The sequence below is a fragment of the Caretta caretta genome, chromosome 12 (genome assembly GCF_965140235.1).
Source record: "Caretta caretta isolate rCarCar2 chromosome 12, rCarCar1.hap1, whole genome shotgun sequence".
NCBI lineage: Eukaryota > Metazoa > Chordata > Testudines > Cheloniidae > Caretta > Caretta caretta.
Window position 1 is genome coordinate 28,771,449 of NC_134217.1, and position 22,730 is coordinate 28,794,178.

General features: G+C 40.3%; 1 long non-coding RNA gene across 1 annotated transcript in view; it reads left to right on the top strand.

The window, feature by feature from the left end:
- Window positions 1-22,730, top strand: part of LOC142068629 (uncharacterized) — a 174,998-nt gene that overhangs the window by 112,009 nt on the left and 40,259 nt on the right. The window contains exon 2 of the long non-coding RNA XR_012664508.1: window positions 9,528-9,637. This is a non-coding gene — a long non-coding RNA (uncharacterized LOC142068629). The remainder of the gene's footprint in view (window positions 1-9,527; window positions 9,638-22,730) is intronic.

Here is a 22,730-nt window from a genome sequence, read left to right on the forward strand (position 1 = left end):
ACCTTCTTTCAAGCTGCATGAATTTTCCTCCTGTTGCCTTTTTTGACGAACCATTGCCAAGTAGAATAACCACTATAAAATATTCTTCTCAAATATATATATATATATAATGTTTACATATTGCATCCAAACTAACTATACTAGGAGAATGTCCACCAGCCAGCTGCAGCCAGCAGTAAAGTAATGTCATAATGAAGGTTGCTCAGAAACTAAAAAATAGGAAACAACTAGTGTCCATTTTTGTGAAAAGTTTAGTTTAAGTGACTCATCCAGCTTCACATAGAAGCTCTGTGTCAGAGGCAGAGATAGAATTCAATTCTCCAGGATGGCATTTATCTTCTTTAACTGAGACGATCTTTCCTTTTCCTGCAATCTCCTGCATCTCTCCCTATGCACCTCCCAACTTCTGCTTCAGATGAGCAGGGGATCCTACAGACAACAGCCTAATTCACAATACAATTCTGATTCATCCTCAGAGCACCATCCATCCAGTGCACTGAATGAGACAGAGACCCTATGGAAAATATATTATATCATCATGTGAGTAAAAACAGTTCTGGTAGGAGTGTGCTCTAGGCCCTTCTACTCCTGTCCCTCTCCTCCAAGTCTGACTTCTCCCCCCTCCTTGGCAATTGTCTCAGTCCTCCTCTCTTCCCCCTGCTCCTGCCTCAATCTCCCTCTATCAATCTGCTTCCTTCTGTATATTACAGCATGGGGTGGCACTGAGAACACAACACAATCTCCTTTGTTCTCAATTCTAATTATGGCACACGGTCAGTTGTTCTGTGGGGATGGCATGTGCTTAGTCTAGTCAGGAGACAGAAGGTGTGAGGGAATGGAGCATGCTCGGTGCAGATAGAAACTTCTGAGAATTTAGCTCTAACAATCCTCTACTGAACATGTGGAAATCATGATATTTCAGAGGCCAAGATTTTCATGGGGACAGCAAAAGGCAAGCTTTGACACTATGGGAGCCCCCAGCCACATTTTAATACCCTGCTCCAAGGCCCAGGAGTGCTAGAGCTTTTCAATGAAATGGCTTACAAATTTTATCATGGGCAAAACAGCATCTTTTGTTCTCAAAAATGGCTCTTATATTTGCTGAAACATTCCTACACGTTTCCTCCTGCAGCATACATCCAGCATGGAAAATGTCATTGTGAACTGTTAATTGTGGGTGGTGTTCTATGCAACTGAATACAGAGTCTTATAATGGAAAGTATTACACAATGTTAACTGTAGTTGTCACTACCAGAGTTACCTACAATTATAGCAGGAGAAATTGCTACAGTTGAGATTGCATATGTGTTTCAATTTCAAATCCCTGATTTTTGTAATTACATCTTTCCAAAACTTTTAACTATTGAGTTGAAATTTTTAAGGTCTTGTTTCTGCCTCAAAGGGAATTATTTATGCATTTCTCTTAGTCAAAAACAGTTCCATCATTTTTTAGCAGAAGCAGAACTGGATGGGCGTGGGGAGGGAAGGAGAGGGAAATATCCTATAGATTATATCATTTTGAAACAATTGCAGCATGGAAGGACCCAGGATAGAAAGCAGATGTTTGGCATGGACAGAGTCCTCATTTGAGGAAAAGTGACTAAGTCTTCTTGTGAAAATTTATTTTAATACAACCATGTAATGGATCCTTAAATATTACACTTTGCCCAAGCACTATAGAAATTGAAAGATATTTTTTTTAATGTTTCCTAGAAAAATGTAGGAAAGAGTTGCCTGGTCAAGAAATAGGTAACAGAGACAGTGTACAACAGCCCTGAGTGGCATGTTGATGTCCTTACGTAGACTAACATATTCCAAAAGAGCTAGTGATTCAAGAAGCAGCATTATTGATCTTTGTTCACTCTGGGCCAGATTCAGCTACTCTTATTTATATTGACGCAGTCTGACTCTTATTCTGCAAATAGTCTCATTGATTTCAGTAGCACAACTGGAGTAAAGTGATACTATTATTCCATGTTAAATATCAGAATTTGTCTTTGTGAAGGTGTATGGGAGTGAGATGCAGACCACAGTACTGCTACTAGTCATTTAAATCATAGGTGCAAGAGAGCTGTGTTGGGCATTGTAAGTATTGATGGAATTGGGGGGCCCTGGAAAGACCCTCTTCATGCCTAACTGGGGACTTTCAAGATTGGAGCAGAGAGACCCGTGAATCCCTGGCCCCTGCATTCTTGTTTGACTTTTCCTTTGCTTGCAACTACATCTCTACCTTTCCTACAGCCAGCAATGGGTATACAGCTCAATGGTACATAAAATCCCATGGAAAATAGAGCATTCATGTCTTCCCCACTTTTCATGTTTATATGGGAAGGAAACGTAATGCCTTAAGCATAAAAGGCTGAATCCAATCCCCACTGAAGCTAACAGGAGAATGTCCATTGATTGAAAGAGAAACTGGATTGTGCCCATAATGTGTATTATTGGGTTTATAGATATATATTGATTGAGTTACTGTGAACTGAATCTTAGATCAGATTATTATGAGCTCAGTACAATAATCAATCTGTACTCAGTGAAGCACCATAATTACTTTTAATTTGGAATCCAGAGTTTGCTGATTGAGTTTCCAAAGTGAGAGTTTGTTTAATGGAACCTAATGAATTTCTTCAGAGAATTATTTTGTTATTAATTATTAGCCTGAATTAAATGTGCTGCCTAAGTGCTCCAAAAAATGAAGAGAAAAATCACAAGCTGCATATAGAGGAGGAAAGAAAGATCTCCGGGTGCAATTGAAGTTAATGTACATACATCACATCAGAATCATGTTGTTTTAAATAAGAAACATAAAGAGCTTTAGTTTAATTTTAAACATACATGGGGAGAAAAATGCAAGGCATGTGCCCACTATCACAAAGAAATGCCAATCATGATATTTCGATTATTTTTTAAGTTTAACACACTTGCTTCTTACCCAGACTGATTGTTTCACTATAGTTTCTAACTCTCTCACCACCATTTAAAATACAGTATAGGCAACATAAAGGTACAGTTAATGCCCTTGTTCTGTTTTCTTCTCTGAAAATAAATTCTAACCCCATGAACTTTATCCACACATATGGTATTTCTTTATGACAGTGTCATTTGATGTGCTGGGAGGTGGAATGCTAATAAGAAAAATGAGATTATGTTAGTGTTAGTACTCATTGAGCTCTGTCAGTATTTCATTAATACAGAGGGAAGCACTGCATTACAGCCAGGACTTAGCCTTCCTATTAGAAATTATAACATTAAGTGGCACCTATGACACTGAAATTATCTCATAACTAAGAAGAAACTGTATAGCATTTTTATATACTACAGTTACATCCCTAATTAAAAATATATTAGTTATCAGTACTGAGAATTTACTGAAGACTCACTCCACACTACAAAATGATCAGTTAAGTATATTAGCTTAGTAGTCATTTTTGTAAGGAGTAGACTTACGTAATGACCATTTGCACTAATTATGGCTACAGCATTTGCAGATTTTAATTGATTTGATTCATGTTACTTGAAAATATCTGTTCATGGCCTCAAATCTCATCTAGCTCACGTTTCCCTGTGCTGTGCTTGCCTGAATCATCAATGTCAAGAAAAATGTACTTTTGGTATCTAAGAACAACAGGCCTATGATTTAGTAAATTTGAGATAAGCTCTATTTGAAATAATAACAACAAGGAATAGCAAACTACTAGTACAGGAATGAGCAAATTCTGTCAGGTTAAGTATATGTCGTTTGTAACAACTTGTGGGTAAAACTCTTTTCATGATTAAGGGGAGAGGGGCAGGGAGCAGCCTCTGCAGAGCTGTTACTCCTCTCCCTCTTTGTGTATATGGGTGAGGAGTGGTAATGAATGCAAAAACATTTTTCTAGGTGAACCTGTTGCCCCTTCTTTTGAGAGTTTGGCCTATAGAACTGCCAAGTTTGCGTCTTTTTTCCTGCAATGTTTATTAAACGTTAACCTGTCCCTGCCTTCTTCCTTTGTCTTCTCTCTCCTCTGTCTCTAAGCAAACATTATGTGGCATACTTAAATACAGGAATGTCATCTTCTTCTTTGGCATGGCAAGAGAAGTCATTAGCAATGTTCAAATAACTAAATCCGTATTAGTGAGCCAGGGAGCAGCTTTGGAAGTGACTTGGTGTAAATCTAAGTTGCCACCAGCAAATGCTTGAACCAGGCATTTATTTACAATGTGATCCATAGTTTGTGACTGGTGTCCACAATCATATTGTTTGTTGTCTCTCATCTTCCAGAGGTGTACGAGATGGCAGCATGTGCCAAGGGATGGTCTAAAATGGTTCAATGCGGACCATTGTTTCTGAGATAGATTGAAGTCTGGAAGTTCTTTTTGGGGGTTGGCAATCAAGTATTAGTTTGGGACATTAGCATTATCTCAGAATTATTTCCAGTAAACCTCAGGATTGATTGAGAATGTATTAAGAACTTTAGCCCAATCTCAAAAAGGTTTATGAGATTTTGGGTGTGTCTTCACAGGGTTTTGGAGGGTCTCATGAATTGGTAAATGCAAGTTGGTCATGATTTGATTGTATTCACAAACTGTATGTGTGTCTGTCCAGATTTGGGGTGGTGGTGTATGGGCCAGAGTGGGAAACATTTGAAACAGTGTTGATTTTAATGCCCAAATTTTGATTGTGATCACAGAATTAAGCTGCACATCCAGAAATTTGGTATGTGAATAGCCTGCGCTAACTCGTGTGTGATATTCAGCAGTCGAATATACCAGTGCTAGTTTTGCTGTTCAAAGTGTTCGCACATCTTCACCTGTGCTAAGGCCCCCAACTCATTAAAACAAAGTAAGTTAAATTTTAAGCACATGCGCTTAAATCCAGTTGATTTTAGTGGCTTAAAGTTAAACACATGTTTAAATGCTGTCTTGAATAGGGATTTTTTTTTCCTGAATCAAGGCTCTCAAATCTATCCCAACCTGTTTTTTCAGTTTCCAGATTTCAAATAGGATTATTAATGTGCTTAAAGTTAAACACATGCTTAAGTGCTTTGCTGAATTGGGGTCTTCTGCACTAGGATGACATTTTTTTCTCCCCTCCTACCCTACTGAATAAGTTTTAGTCACAAAACCAATCCTTAAATTCTCTTTCTTAGTCTTGTATATTTTCCAATTCTCATATATATTAAAAAATAACAATTTTGGAACTACTTCACGTGGTATGCAGTTACAATGAGAGTTAATGTAGCTGGAACTCTATGTACAGTGGCTTTATACTAAGCAACACAGAGTAGTATAACAAGGAATAGGACAAAGAGAATTTACAGAATATTCCACCATGATGATACTGGTAAGACCTCAAACTAAGTAAGACACATGCTTTTCAGGATGTGGGGTCCTTCCTGTCTCTTTCTATTGGACTACAACTCAGCCATACATAGGAATTTAGTCTGTGCATGTGTTAGGATTGGAGGTAGAATTAAAATAAAAATCCATATCAACATGAAGAAAATGAGAAACCATCCCTTTAAGCCCATAAATTCTTAAATAAGCAGTGTACATGGAGGATAGGTCCATCAATGGCTATTAGCCAGGACGGGCAGGGGTGGTGTCCCTAGCCTCTGTTTGCCAGAAGCTGCTTATGCGGGACAGGATTACTTGATGATTTCCTGTTCTGTTCATTCCCTCTGGGGCACACAGCATTGGCCACTGTCAGAAGACAGGATACTGGGCTAGATGGTCCAGTATCCTATCTGACCCAGTATGGCCATTCTTATGTTCTTATGCACTCTGACAAATATTTGAAAGTTATCTTTCCATCCAAAATATATGTTGCTGTTGAACTGGCATATTCTTGAATAATAGAGGCAAATGCGATAATTGCACTTCAAGGAATATACTGTACTGACATATGGCAGTCAGTATTGCTGGATTGTCCAGAGTACAGTTTGACAGGATAGTCTTATAAAATGCAACCAATTTAAATATTACACTAGACCATATTACATCTAATGGGATTAGATTATGATTACATTGCATGGCGTTATGGCAGCTGTTGAATACCATATGACATCTTTACCCCTCCTAAATGTGTCATTCATTCCTGCTGGCATGACATTATTTCACAATTATTGTATCAAACTTAGTTATAACTCATATGTGAAACCAAAAGTGAAAGTGTTGCATGAAAATTTATACTTTGTTTTACCATCTTCTAACTTTGACAGTCAAATGAGTAATATGGAAGACACTCATGTGATGTAGCCTGAGGATTCAATGTGGGATAAAGGACTCTTTCTGAAGGTATTAAGAAAAAATACAGTAACATGTTGGTAGCTATGTCTAGATTTTTATTATTATTGCAGTAGTGCCTATGGACCTCAAACATGAAATATGACCCCAGAGAGAGATCTAACCAAAGCAAGATATTTTTTGTTTCTTGTTATAAACATCAAGTCTGGCATTTGAGTAGGGTGATGGTGTGAGCAGGTGTGAAGGACTACATGAACAGTGTGTTTACAACAGAGACAATGGGAAGGCTGCAGCTAGGGATGAGGCTGGAGAAACACGTAGCTACAGAAAAACACATCAGTCATTTGTCCAAAAGTGCATTGGTTATGTGTTCCAGGCAATTTGTGCTGTTATCTTAATAAGTAATACATATCTTTCCCAAAAAAAGCTATGAAAAGAAACTTAAGGGGAGGGTGAGTGACGGACAGAACATTGTATATAGAAACATTTCTAAAATCTTTCCCTCTCTCCTGTTTTCGAATGGCATGACACAGCATTGTTCTGTCTAGGCAGATATAGATTGCCTGTAGGATGCATGGCCAGCTAGCACATTTACTTCAGACTGTAGTCTGTACCAGCCAGAGATGCTGGCAGAATGGCTCTTCTGCTAGACAGGTACCCGACACCCCTTCACTTAGGCTACACACCATTGTAAGCTTTCTTGAGAGAAAGCAATTACCCTCTAATGTTCAGTGACTCTAGTGACCTGTATATCATTTTCTCATCATTTTATTATTTTTCTGCTTCTATTCAGGATAGTAAAAGGATCAGTTATATCTTTGTACTATTCAGTCTCATATTTTCAACCAGTATTAAAGAATACTGAAAGGCACATTTATTATCCATTCAGATAATCCATTGAAGCAGGTTTTGAACTACCTGCACAGATCAGATGAAAAATAAAACATATGCTTTTCTTCCTTCAGTTTACCTCCCATAGTAGAAGAGGGGGACTTTTTAATGAAGGACATCCAACAGGGCAAAACTAAGCTCTGGTCCACAGTACAAACTTATATTAGTATAACTACACCACTCGGGGTGTGGAAAGTCTACACCCCTGAGCAATGCAGTTATACCGACCTAACTCTTGGTGTAGACAGCACTACGTCAACAGAATGGTTTCTCCCATTGACATAACTATTGCCTTTCGTGGAAGAGGAGTACCTACGCTTACAGGAGAAGCTCTCCTCTCAGTGTAGGTAATGTCTTCACTAAATGCTGCAGTGCTATAAGTGTAGACAAGCCCTAAGTCTCTTAAAGACTTCATTTTAATATGCATGAATTAACTTAAACATTTAAATCTGTTCTTTTACTAATAATGGACCGTATTATCTGGTACAAAGTAGCTGCTTTGCACTAAGTCAGTCCCTAAAGCTTAATTAAATCAAAATTAAACAACCAAAATTAATTTAAGTAAATCAAAATTTTAATTCAGTCAAAATTAAGCAAGCAAAACAAGTGTTTAATTTCACGATGTCACTCCAAAATCAAATTTTTCATTGTGAATTTGCCAATCAGAAAATTGAAAGATTTCACTGAAACATTTATATTTCCCATAAAATTTCAGTTTAACAAAACCACATTTTCTGACAGGTATATTTTTCATTCAAATTTTTTTGACCTGCTTTAGCTTTGAGTCAGTAACTAAAGCCCAGATCCTCAGAGAAATCCAGGCACCTAACTCCTACAAGAGCAGATTTTGTCTCTATAGACAAGTAATGAAAAAAAAACCTCATGATCATTTTCCTAAATAAACATGCTGCATTTTCTCTTATTTTTATTGTCAGGTTATACTATTTGCTATTCACAGGTCCACTGACTTACTGGTGGAAATATTTGCTATTGGTTTATGTAATGCTTTGGGGGAACTGTCTGTATAATTTATGAATTCTGAATGTATCTTTACCAAGCTGCAAAGAATGGCTGTGCAAAGTTTTTCAACTGAATAATTTATTTCTCCCAAAATGCATTTTTGGTTGACCCAAAGTTATTTGCAAATTTGACCTGATTAGTTTAGCCAGGGAAGAAGGTTTTTTAGGGCCCACTTCGGAAAACATACAGTCACGTGCATCCCCTTATAACCTTTAAACAAGTGGTCAGGGCATTGGTCTGGAATGTGGGAGACTCACATTTGAACCCCACTCTAGAACTGTGAACTCATATTTTCCCCTTTCCAGCTGAGCATCCTGACAGGCAGCCTGTTCTAGAGCAGCTTGCTCTCACTCTCTTCTGTTGAAGCTTTTCTACTTTGTCTAACTATATAAGTAGTCATTGGAGCAGGGACTTGATCTCCAGTTGCTGCCCCCTCCTGGTCTGGTGAGTAACCCAATCACCAGTCTATAGGCTAGCCTGGCCTCAAACTTTCCTGTTGAAACTGTTCCACCTTGTATAAATACTTAAATTTTCACTGATTCAAACATCAAGAGAATGAATCTGTAGCCTGGTGATTAATCCAGTTTCTCTTCACCTGGGAGGTAGGAGAGGTGGATTCAGATCCTCTCTCTGCCTGACTCACAGGACAGATTTGAATCCACCACTTCTACCTCCCAGGTTAGTGCCTTAATCACCAGGCTACAGAGTCATTCTCTCTCTTTGGCTTAGTGAATGTTTAAGTACTTATAAAAAAGTGGAACAGCTTCAAAAGGAGAGACTGAAAACAACCCATCCCAAAATAGCCTGTTGCCTGGTGGTTAAGATACTCATCTAGGAGGAGGGCAAGCTGAGTTTGCATCCTTGCTCAGGATCTGGATCCAAACTTGGGTGTCCCCCATCCTTCTAAGTGCTCTAACCCCTAACCTCGATGTTTTAAGGGGGAACACATGAAGTTTTCCAGACTCATGTGACTGGACTCTTCTGATTTGCTGACAAATTCTGAACATTTTCAGAACTGAATAGAGTATTTGTTCTGATCCTCAGTTTGCAGGCTGAACCAAAATATCAATTATTCAGCCAGCTCTACTGCAAACTCCATTTTATAGGTGCAGCCTTTTGTCTTCTCTGTTCTCCTTTCAACCTCCACGTTGGACCAATATTCCAACCAGTTCAGTGGCAAAGGATCAACAATAGAGGGCCATTAACTCTTAATGATCCTCTATTGAAAAAGGAAACCCCCAGAGAAAAGGCTGGCCTTTACCCAAAGGGACCAGTTTAGTAAGGCACAGAGAAATCACCTGCCGGGGTCAGTGGTCAGGGACCAGGAAGTCACCTGACAAAGGAGACTGGAAGGTTATAAAGGGCCAACACTATTCTTTTTGCTCTCTCTACAGAAAAAATTCACCAGTTTGTGGTGAGGGAAGCTGCTGCAAAAGCTGGATGAGACAACAAGGAAAGAAACCCAGCCTACCTACCTAAAGACAGATGGTCTGTCAAGGAAAGAGTAAGCTAGAATGAGGGGAAATGATTGCAAGTCTTTTAATTTTGTATGGATCTGTATATTTCTCATGTGACTAAAGAGCAACAATCTTGTAGAACTCTGTGCAAAGTATCTGTGTGTTCTATGCTACAACTAACATATGCTTTGTAACCAAGAAGGCTCATGGTTTCAGTGAGATTCTGGTAGAGTGTGGGGTTAAATTACTGGGGGGTATATTTCAAATCAGCAATGGAACTGGTGACCTAACACAGGAGGGCTGAGGGATTCCATTTCTGAAAAGGGGCAGCCAACAGAGTGCGTGCCCAGGAAATGAGCCAGAGAGGTAATAGTGCTGAAGCCTGCTGAGACCCAGGGAGGCTTAAAATACCCGGGTATCCAGAGGCTGTTTCCTTTACAGCTATCTGGTGAGCTGCCAGCAAGGGTCGCCTGACCTGATCTGTGACAGTCCATATTTCAGGTTGCCAGACTATCTGTACTGGAACGGTACTGTCCATTAGCACTTATTTCTTATTCTTTACTCTCCTTAACAAACGAACAAAATGTCTTCCAGTCAGGGACCTGAAGTAATATCGTGACTCAGGTGATGAGTCCCACTCCTTAAATAATGAATAATCAACATGATTTGTTTGAGCAGGCTGAACTTTGTTTTCATAAAGTCTTTGGTAATAGTTTTTTTTTTTAAATAAATATATTAATAGATGTTAGGATTGGTTTACAATTAAATGCAGTGGATATTTTATTCACAACAATTAAGTGAGAGGAAAGGTTAAGCCTGGTGTAGGTGAAGACCAAATAGTTTTGGAAGTTCTCTTCCACCCCCACCCTCTCCCATGCAAATCAGTCTTCAGGAATTGCTTTCTGTTTGAAGCTTTCCACCAGTCACACTAATAAGACACCCGACCCACAAGATATCCCTTCATGAAAACTCATCTTACCATTTCTTACTTTTTTCCTCTATACATCAAAACTCTCTTAGCTCCCATATTGTGCAGTCATAAGGCAAAAAAAAATTAAAAAAGGATATAGTACTATGTGATTTACTATTGGCACATATTTTGTAATGTGACCTCAGCTAGCATTTAGGACACCTGGTATCAATTATGAATTTTAGTTTATAAGTCATTAATTAAGAGGTCTGTGTGAACTCTGACAGAACAATTAGGGTGCTTAATTTTGCTACTCCCTGCATAAATTAGTTAATCAAAGAGCTGGTGTTTCTTCTGAGTGCTTTGAAATTTCTATTACTTGAATATACCTCTTAGTCCAAACTCTGCTTTGAAATGTGAATTACCTGTAATTGACTAGTCAGAAGTATTGAGAAACATAATATATGTACCACTATCCATTTACAAGCTTTCAAAGCTAAAAGAGTCATTGTTCTGTCCTTCAAACCTAGTGCTTTGAACCTACAGTAATAATTAAAGAATGGCTTTAAAATGTATGACTATTTATCATATCAATATTACACTTAACATTCTGCTATCCTCTGCATGTTGTATTTGAGCTCTCATTTTGACCATTCAGTACATAAGTAGATCATTGTCCTTTCACCGTTGCCTTTTAAAGAGGGAGCAATCTCTGCTTATTATAAACAAACGCTGAACCTGAGACTCTGTAATCTAGATTTGATTATATCAACTCATTTATGTTAAGCATGTGTCTTGAATATAAACATAGCAAAGACTGTCTCACCTTTGTGTTCTTCACAGCCAGCCAAATTGATGATAGAAAGTCATGGTCAAATTCATCCCTAATGTTTACTTCAGTGATGTTAACCCTCAAATGTATCTGGCCCATGATATTTATCAGTCATAAAATGGATGATGAGCCAATTTTACAGAAGAGATGTCATTTGTTTAATTTGACTCTGCCAATTTCTCCTCTGGGTAACAGTCAGGTTCTCTGGGCCTCTGTGAAGAAACATACAAAATATACAATCACATGCAGATATGGTGCTGGATTTCTAACTGTAATGACATGCTGTAGTGTAACTTGATATTCACAGAGATTGTTTATCTACAAATTGGTAGGCTACAAGATAAATGGTCATTTATCTTGACTGTTCTCAGTGGTAGGCTCTAGACTGTTCTCAATGGTAGCAGATGACAGAACGAGGAGTAATGGTCTCAAGTTGCAGTGGGGGAGGTTTAGATTGGATATTAGGAAAAACTTTTTCACTAAGAGGGTGGTGAAACACTGGAATGCGTTACCTAGGGAGGTGGTAGAATCTCCTTCCTTAGAGGTTTTTAAGGTCAGGCTTGACAAAGCCCTGGCTGGGATGATTTAACTGGGAATTGGTCCTGCTTCGAGCAGGGGGTTGGACTAGATGACCTTCTGGGGTCCCTTCCAACCCTGATATTTTATGATTCTATGATTTCCCATCTCTTATGAGGTTGCAGATTAGGCACAAAACCATATTTCAATAATGTGCTTCAATGAGGATGAGAAGCTGAATGAGGAGGAGGATAGAAGTAAACAACATGATTTTAATGAGGATTTTGGATATCTATCCAAAATGCACTGGTTTTCATTTAATTTTTGCTGGAAGATTGGGAGATATTAATTAATTGCTTATTCTTCCCTTAGAATGGCCATAGCAAAGGAAAATTTAAGAAAAGCTAGGCAGGTAGGCAAGCAGTGGGCACTATGATAATAAGTTGCATTCTCAATCTTATTATTAGTGTTCCTAAATAATCTTATTATTAGTAAAAAGAAAAGGAGTACTTGTGGCACCTTAGAGACTAACGAATTTATTTGAGCATGAGCTTTCGTGAGCTACAGAAGTGAGCTGTAGCTCACGAAAGCTCATGCTCAAATAAATTCGTTAGTCTCTAAGGTGCCACAAGTACTCCTTTTCTTTTTGCGAATACAGACTAACACGGCTGTTCCTCTGAAACCTCTTATTATTAGTGTTCCTAAATAAATAATAAGTTGCATTCTCAATCTGCATTATTAGTGTTCCTAAATAAAGAGTACAAGATCAGTCCCAAAAGTATAAATGCTAAACTTGAGGATTTGACAAATAAACACTTAACATAGACATGCACTTGTTTGGAAGAGATTTTGTTGGTGTGTTGGAATGACCCCACAATCTCTGTAGTGCAATAGTATTATACTCATTTTACTGAGATGGCCCAGTTCCACATTTAATAAGGACCGCATAATATGTTCAATCCAGAGCAGAACTCCAAATAAAGTAAATGGGAAGTTCACATGAAGTCCTCCCGCACTGATAAGGCACAGCTTAATGCATGGAGGCATTCAGTATTAGAGGCTAGGAAAGCATTAAGTGAGCGCGAAGAGCAGAGGCAGGGGCACGAAGAGTGGAGGCAGGAGACGATCCTAAGGCTAATGGGGGAGCAAACGGACATGGTGAAGCATCTGGTGCAGCTGCGAGCAAGAGCACAGACCCCCGCTGCATCCATTATACAACCACCTGACCTCTTCCCCAAATTCCATATCCTCCTCACCCAGATGCCTAAGAATGCGAAGAGCGGGGGGGAGGCTCCGGGCACCCAACCACTCCACTCCAGAGGATGGCCCAAGCAACAGAAGGCTGTCATTCAAACAGTTTGATTTGTAGTGTGACTACAATAAGCAATGTGGCCTTGTCCTTCCCTCCTCTCACACCCCACCCGACCCGGGCTACCTAGTCAGTTATCTCCCTTTTTTAAAAATAATAAAGAAAGAATGCATGGTTTCAAAACAATAGTTACTTTATTTCAAAGGGGGGGAGGTGGTTGGCTTACAGGGAATTAAAATCAACAAAGGGGGTGGATTTGCATCAAGGAGAAATACACACAACTATCACACCGAAGCCTGGCCAATCATGAAACTGGTTTTCAAACCTCTCTGATGTGCAGCGTGCCTTGCTGTGCTCTTCTAATCGCCCTGGTGTCTGGCTGCTCAAAATCGGATGCCAGGCGATTTGCTTCAACCTCCCACCCCACCATAAATGTCTCCCCCTTACTCTCACAGATATTATGGAGTACACAGCAAGCAGCAATAACAATGGGAATGTTGGTTGCTGATTGCATTGGCTACTTGGATCACAGCAGTCCCCACAGTAGATTTACCCACTCCAAACTGATTCCTGACTGACTGGTAGCAGTCAGGCATAGCAAGCTTTCACAGGGCTATCACCACTCGCTTCTCAGCTGTCAGGGGAGCTTTCATCTTGGCATTCTTGTGCTTCGGGGCAGGGGGAAGCAACTCACAGAGTTCCAGGAAAGTGGCCTTATGCAAGCAAAAGTTTTGCAGCCACTGTGAATCGTCCCGTACCTGCAACACTATGTGGTCCCACCAGTCTATGCTTGTTTGCCGGGCCCAGAATCGGCATTCCACTGTATCAACCAGCCCCATTGCCACTATGATGTCCCAATTGCCACAGACCATGCTTTCAGGAATGTCTGTGTTCATGTCCTCATCAAAAATATCCTCGTGCTGGCGTCTCTTAGCCCGGTTCTGCATATACTCCAGGATAATGTGCAAGATGTTTACAATGCTCACAATAGCAGCGGTGAGCTGAGCGGGCTCCATTCTCGCCGTGGTATGGCATCTGCAGGAGAGCGGAGTTGCAGCGGAAGTGGTGGATGACAATGGATGCCACGAGAATAGATATTTATACAGAACGACGAGAGGACCTGCGAGGTGGATTCATGGGACCAGGAGAGCAGAGTTGCACCAGAAGCAGTGGATGACGACAACATGGAGAAATTTGCTATTGAGACTGAGCTCATTTACAAGAACAGGAGAGCAGAGTTGCAGCGGAAGCAGTGGATGATGACTGTTAGCAGTCGTACTGCACCGTCTGCTGACAGCAGCACCCAGGATACAACAGCAGCGGTGATGGTACGCCGGGCTGAGCGAGCTCTGTGCTTGCTGTGGTATGGCATCTGCATGGAAAAAAGGTGAGAAACGACTGTCCGCTGTTGCTTTCACAGAGGGAGGGGTGACTGACGACATGTACCCAAAACCACCCGCAACAATGTTTTTGCATCATCAGGCATCGGGAGCTGAACCCAGAATTCCAATGGGTGGCGGAGACTGCGGGAACTATGGGATAGCTACCCACAGTGCACCGCTCCGTAAGTCGATGCTAGCAGCGGTAGTGAGGACGCACACGACTGACTTAATGCGCTTAATGTGGACATATGCAATCGACTGTATAAAATCGATTTATAAAAATCAACTTCTATAAAATCTATCTAATTTCATAGTGTAGACATACTTAGATGTTTTTAAGGCCCAACTTGACAAAGCCCTGGCTGGGATGATTTAGTTGGGGTTGATCCTGCTTTGAGCAGTGGGTTGGACTAGATGACCTCCTGAGGTCTCTTCCAACCCTAATCTTCTATTGGTCTATGATTTTATGATATAGACTGATTTTTTAAATTAAAATAAAACACCTGGCACCTCTGGAAGGGAATCTTTGCCAAAGCTGAGCTTGACCATTTGTTTTGGTAACCCACTATTATGGGATAAACTGTGTATTGATTTGCTGGGGACCTTGGTGCTAGTGTGTCACATCCAGTGACTAGCTACTCCTGCCTCATCAATGGTCTAAACATAGTATAAGCACAGGCCTCCTGTCTGTTGTAAATAAGGAGACCTTCCGCAAGATAACATATTAGGGTTAAGCATCTCATTTGTGTCCACACTCAGGGCTTGTCTATATAAGCCAATGGGAGACGCCAAGCTGAGAGATTTTGCTAAACCCCATTTCTCTCTCAGAAATAGGCACCTAAATCCAGGCTTCAGGGAGGTGCCTTCCTTTGCTTGGGATTCTCATATGCAAGCTCTTTTTTGGCATGAGGCATTGTTTTAGCAAGAATCGGTGACTAGGAGACTCACCTAGGATGTGAGAGACACTCTATTCAAGTCTTCCCTCCCTCTGAGGGGGAGAAGGGATTTGAACTGGGATCTGTTACCTCTTCTGAGTGCCCTAATACTTGGCTGTGGGATGTTCTGAGGTGGGACTCCCTTTAGAAGCGGTTCCACTGTGGATTAAATGATTTCTTTTTAAGCCATTGGAGCAGGGGGACTGAATCCTGCATTTTTGTGTGCATGTGCTCACTCATGTGCTCTTCCTATCCTCCCCACCAAATGATTCTCCCATTATTTATCCATGGTGGAACAGCTTCAGCACTAGGTAGAGATAGTGCACACACAAGAATGACACTCGAGCTTGGTGAGATGGCAGATCTCAGTTCAAATCTCTTTTCCCTCTCAGGTGGAGTGGGGAATTGAACTGGGAGTCTTTCACATCCCAGATGAGTACTTTAACCACTGGGATAAAAGTTCTGTGGGAAATTGTCTTCCTCCCACCACTGTTACACATAAGCTTCTCTTAAGGGCCAGATCTGGTAGGCAAGCTCTGAGCACACTTACTGGAGTGGGCCCTGCAGGCCAGTTAGGTGTAGGAATGCCTGTCTTCCCCTGGTTCATGAATCACTCTGGGGTTTAGGCATCTGGACGCCTGGTGTAGGGCTTCAGTGCACATGATCAGAAGCTTCTACCGGTCCATGTGGACTTTGAACATTTTTTGGTACTGAGCCAGGTGAGGGACCCGAGGGGAGTTTGTGAATCCTAGTGGGGACTGATTCTGGGAATTAGGCACCTGAAGTGGCAGTTAGGCCCCTAAGCCTTTTGTGAATCCAGCCCTTAATGTGCAGCAGACTAGTGCAGGGTAGATTTACACCCTCACCATAAACTAATTACTGTTATAAATAAGCACTATGAGAGTGGTCCAACTTGATTCATTTGCTCCCTAGACCATGTTTATTTGGGGAGTTGCAGGGAGAGACTGTGAATCCTGGTTTACATTTGTCTGAACTACTCAGGGTGAACTCTGCATATATAGTTAAGCAACAGACCAGGACCCCTGAGGAATATAAAAATCTTAACCCAATAGAGCTGAATTTCCTGAAACTATCAGGAAATTCATGCATGACCTCAAAGGTGGCCATCCCCAAACACAGAGGCCCAGTCAAGTTTCCTTCTCCACTCTGAACTCTAGGGTACAGATGTGGGGACCTGCATGAAAGACCCCCTAAACTTATTTTTACCAGCTTAGGTTAAAAACTTCACCAAGGTACAAACTTTGCCTTGTCCTTGAACCCTATGCTGCCACCACCAAGTGTGTTAAACAAAGAACAGGGAAAGAGCCCACTTGGAGACGTCTTCCCCCAAAATATCCCCCCAAGCCCTACGCCCCCTTTCCTGGGGAGAACTTGATAAAAATCCTCACCAATTTGTACAGGTGAACACAGACCCAAACCCTTGGATCTTAAGAACAATGAAAAATCAATCAGGTTCTTAAAAGAAGAATTTTAATTAAAGAAAAGGTAAAAGAATCACCTCTGTAATCAGGATGGTAAATACCTTACAGGGTAATCAGATTCAAAACATAGAGAATCCCTCTACCAAAACCTTAAGTTATAAAAAGACAAAAAAAGAATATACATTCCACCCAGCACAGCCTATTTTACCAGCCATTAAACAAAAGGAAATCTAACGCATTTCTAGCTAGATTACTTACTAACTAACAGAAGTTCTGAGACTGCATTCCTGATCTGTTCCCGGCAAAAGCATCACACAGACAGACGAACCCTTTGTTTCTCCCCACTCCTGAGTTGAAAGTATCTTGTCTCCTCATTGGTCATTTTGGTCAGGTGCCGGTGAGGTTATCTTTAGCTTCTTAACCCTTTACAGGTGAAAGGGTTTTGCCTCTGGCCAGGAGGGATTTTATAGCACTGTACACAGAAAGGTGGTTACCCTACCCTTTATTTTTATGACAGGCCCTAGTAGGAATATCACACAGAATAAGCAAAGAGGGATTGAGGTCTAGCAAAGCATCTTCACTGTGAGGAAGCAATAAGTCTGACCTTTGCACACATCACAAAGATATATAGGAAAAGGGAATTAACATGTTGACAGGGTGAATGGGGAAAAGCGAAATGTGCCCATCAGGTGGGAGGGTAGGAGAAGACCCAGAGGAATTGAAGAAATTAGCCTTCTGCCATTTAAGGAGCATGACAATTACACTGTCTCATACAAAAAGAAATTTGAATCTCAAGCCCACTTCTGGGCAATGTACTACCAGATTGATATCGTAGCCGGTCAGGGCCTGTGACTCCTGAGTTGGACATCAGTTCTCTCTCTAAATTCAGAGCTACTTCCAACCTTTTGCCCCACCACTCCCATAGGGAGTTTCTGATATCACAGAACTTCATAATCTCTTGCAACATCTGTCATCAGTATCCATTCTGCACCACAACAAATAAAGAATCTAGCTGTGTATATGCAGCAAGCTAAGGAGATGATTTAGGTCTCCTCTACACCAACTCAAATGCTTCAATTAAATTAGTGGGGTCATAGCTGTGTATTAGCAGTGTGAGATCAGAGCTACACCTTATGACTCAAGCACACCTTCACAGGCCCACTGTCATGATGAGAAGAGGGATTTAGGACAGGTGAGTCAGATAAAAACTAGAAATTTCCAAATTTTGTGTTCACTGATTTTCAAAAGTTACATTTTTGATTAAAGACCCTCAATGTTTTTTTTGTAGAAAATTAAATGTAATCAAAAACACCTCCAAAGTTTTCTATCTTTAAAAAAAAATCTGTAAGAAGAATTTAGGAAGACCCACTCGCCACACAACTATATTCTCAATAATGGGAATGTGCAGAGGTCATCTTGAGAATTCTCACTAGAAGCGAGTAACCATTTGTTGATCAGTCTGCTGCTGGCAATACACTGGAAGGTGTAGACATCTCAGATGATAATGGACACAGTGGTCTCAATGAAAGCCAGTATTTGCTCACTATTACCACACAGCTGTTACTGAGAGATGACAGTTTATTTTTCTCCCTACAATTTAAAATAGCAAATAATTATGATGTATGTGATACCAAATGTTGGCAATCACTGCATGAAGATTCATCATGTGCAAGCTTTTTCTACATTATTCATAACATCTCCTATTTCCTTACATAAGCAAAAATCCAGACATGGGGAAAAAATAGTCAGATTAGTCTTGTACCATTTATTTTGAACACAGGAAATGTCTTTATAATGATGACATTCAAAAATCGTGAAAGAAAAATACAAATAAAGACAAACAGATACAAGTAGTACAATATGAGCTATACATAATTAAAGGTTTTATTTTTATCTTGGGATGGAATGACAAGTAGTAACTTCTCAGGCTTTCAAATAGTGCAAAAAACTTAAATAAAAATACAGCCCTTAATTAGTAGGTGGCTTATTCTCATACTTCCAAATCACGGGTGTCGGGAGGGGGGCTAAGAACATTGCTTATTCTTAAAGATGCCTGACACTTCCCATTATAAGAGCCTATTTTTAGTTGCTTAAACTTTGTGAAACTTTAACCATTTGGACAGCAATTTTACACACCAGCCATCTGCCTCAGTCTAAATTGTGTTTGAGAATTTCAATCAAAATGGTCCAGCCTATGTCCAAGAATCCGGTTGGAGAAAAATATGGATTTTTGCCCATGTTAAATTCTGGTGATCTTTGTTGGGAGAAGCTCTAGTACCCCATTCTTTGGAGTAGGGACATGGCAGAGGGGTGCCCTTTGTGTCAGGAATGTGTCTTTTCCAGTCCCCCAATCTCAAATTTGATCAAGTTATAAGCCTTTGGGGAAAAAAAAAGTTTGCAAATGCACGGAGACATCTAGAGCTTCACACCTAAATTGTTTGAAGATTCTGTCCACAGTAGCATGCTCTAGCCTGGGGCTTCAGAGAGCAGCTGAGCAGGATTTTCCCTGCAATTGCAGCTTTGGGGAGCTCTAGGCTGGGCCTGTGCAAGATACCAGAATGAGAGCAGGGAGCCTGTCTCTCCTGTGCCAGAAGTGACCCCACTATTGTGCCCCGGCAGCATGGAGGTGGAAGCTGACAGATTTAAATGCTGAGGAGACAAAAGCCAGACCTGGGGTTGAGACTGGACAAGGAGCCTGGGATGGGACTGAGAGGAGTCTGATAAGGATCCAGGGACAGAATTGTGACTGTCTTTGCAAAGAGACTGGGACAAGTATCCCATCTGGGTGCGTGACACAGATTGAATGGGAAGCCCAGACAGTGAGACTGGGACTAAGAGCCAATGTGTATGGACAACATAGGCAGGGGAAGGAAGACATGATCTGGACAAGAAGTTTTGTGGGATGGGCTAGCTGGGAATGGCTGGACAAGGGATGAGAAGCTTGAGTAGTGGAGTCTGGGGTGGTCTAAGTGAGGGAAATGGGACTGGGACAAGGAAATAGGGGTGGAGAGAAAGATAGGAATAGAAGAGGGACAGGTTTTAGGGGAGAGGGCAGAAGTGGAACAAATTTGGGAAAAGTAGGCAGAAGAGTCTGTTCCTGCTTCAGCACACTCTCCTTCACAACCTGTCAGGGAACCCAGTGTTCCTGAATCTCATCATTCATTCCCTGGCTGTCAGCAAATATCTGTGACACCCACTGGCAAAGTGTCCCATCCCCCTCTAGTGCTGGTTCATGTAGAGGATGAGCGCTTACTACTGCTATCAATTACTCCGTAAACTAAACTGACAGATATCCGTGGAGGGAATCTAAAAGGTTCAAATGCTGCTGATGACCCATGTTGTTAATATGATAGCCCAGGATGGAATTTTTTTTCAGATTGATTTTTTTAAAAAAAGCCAAGGAAATTACACACACACACACACAAACTATGTTAAAAACAGTTAGGTTGCAAAGTTAAACGCTGAGGCATAGGAAATCCCCTGTGTAACCTAGTTTACTCTTGGTGTGTGTGTATGCTATATGATATCGTTTAGTTACATGATCACATACTACTTTATTCCATAGAACCCCTGACTCAGAGCACAAGATGAGCCTGCACTGGACATTAATCAAGGTTGTGTCATAAAGGAGACTTGTTTGTAATAAATAAATGTTTTTGAAGCACTCATGCTATAGCCATAAATTGTACAGAAAAAGTCCATAAGGAAATTACTATTTATGCCTTCTGAATAGGGTTTGATTAGTATTTAGTACATTTATTCTCATAACGTCATGGTGACCACTCACCCAGGGCACATCCTACACATTTCAATTTCCTTTCATTAGTCAGAAAGGATTTTTTTTTCATCTTTACACATCAAAACTTAAATACTAAACGAACAACAAACCTTAGGGGGTGAATTATGGATAAACAAGATATAAAATTAAGCTGGCCAGAGCTGGCTTTTTTCCTTCTCCCCATTGGGGGGAGCAGAGACTTCCATCCTCTAGATCCTGTGGCATGGGGCTTACATATACAATTAACTACAAAAGCAAAAAAACAGCTTTCTCCCCCCCACTAGATCAGATAAAATCTATATCTGTAAATAAGATAGTACAGTACAAGGACAAGTTACAATAAAACATATCCTTCAAAACTTGGATGAAGTTAAACAAGAAAAAAAATCTGGATAAAGCTAGTTAATAACTAACTTAAAAAAGTTATTTCTGTCTGATGGATCAGCAGAAAGCAATGGCCATCACTGAGGGAATCAATCAATCAATGTGCAGTTTCCTGTGGGAAGCAGCTAGAGTCTGGGGCCCAGATAGCTTAATCAAAAGAAGTCGTAGAATGAGAAGACCAGAGTTGCACAGACTACAGACAAATTCTTTGGAGCATATGTTCAGTGTACAATGTGTGAAAATGAGTTTGGCATGCAACATCTTATTTTCAAGAAAGATGCACTCAGAATCTTAACTATATTTTGAATGTTAGGTGCATTGTAATGTGTGTAAAGTTCAACGTATTTTCAGTTCTCTCAGTGCCTTCTGGCAACAGAGACTGGAGAGTTCCATTGCCCAAGTTAATAATTCTTTTTCACCTTCACTTTTGTACATTGTTATAATTTCTTCATAAACAGAATCAAATTAAGTCAATTTAAAACAAACTATCCAAACAAAGAAACAGCAAAAAAGCAAAGGAAGATACTGTCAAACTATCAGGTTTATGAGCCAAGGACCTTTTCAGAAGCAAGATTCCCATTCACTTCAGTGGACAATGGATCAGGCCCTAAATAGACCGCAAATGACCAGACTGACTGCTAGTCAGAAACCTAAAGGAAACACAAACCCAAAGATATCCCCCTGACTCCAAAAACAAAACTCAGAGGAAGATAGGGTGAAGCTCATCATCCCCCATCAGTATGGTCTCTGAACTACTATCTATAGCAGTCTCTCCAAACCATTGTCCTCAGCCTACCCACAGCCGTGGATTTATACAACCACATACTGACTTCTCACCTGGTAAAGATCTCGCAATCTGAGCCTATGTCAAGTGAATTGTGAACAGTTGCTCCAGCAGGTGGTCTTTTCCCATAGAAACTACCCCACGGCCTCACTAAAAAAGCACATTGGCAGACTTCTGACAAAAGTCTTATTCATTTCCCTACATTCAGTTAGTGCTGTTATATCACTCAGTAGCTCTTCTAGTGTAGATTCAGAATTCCTCTTTTCTCTTCCTGGATCTCTTCCCTAAATTGTCCAGAAGAATTTCCACTTTCTATAAAGGGTTCCTCACAATGTGTATACCACTTTCTATTCCTTGAAACCCATGACAAAACTCTGATTAAGATGTTTCCATTTCCTATCATGCATACAGACAACTTCACTATTCATATTGGTAAATATATCAAAAAATGTATTTGAACCTTTGCTCAGAAAACCAAGTGGAAGGGAAGATAAATTAAATAGAATATATAATGTATTTGATAAAATTGCCTCAAATATTCATTATGGCATTATAATATATGTATGTATGTATGTACAGGGAACCTGGATCTGTTCAAGCTGAGCTCAAATGTTTGGCAGCAGAATCCAGTTCCAGTTTGGATTTTGTCCACTAGCTCCTGGATTTTTTGTAGAACTTTTCTGTCATGAAATTTTGCAAATTACTTCGCTTCTGAGAACACACAGCAAGACTTGGAAATTCACAAAAGTTAGAAGTGTTTTCTGAAGGATAGTTTCTTTATGTCTGAATAATTCTCAAAAACACTAAAAAATTATCCTGGAAAGAGGGTTTTTTTTTTCCCCTTTGAAGGACCCAGTTTAGTTAGTTT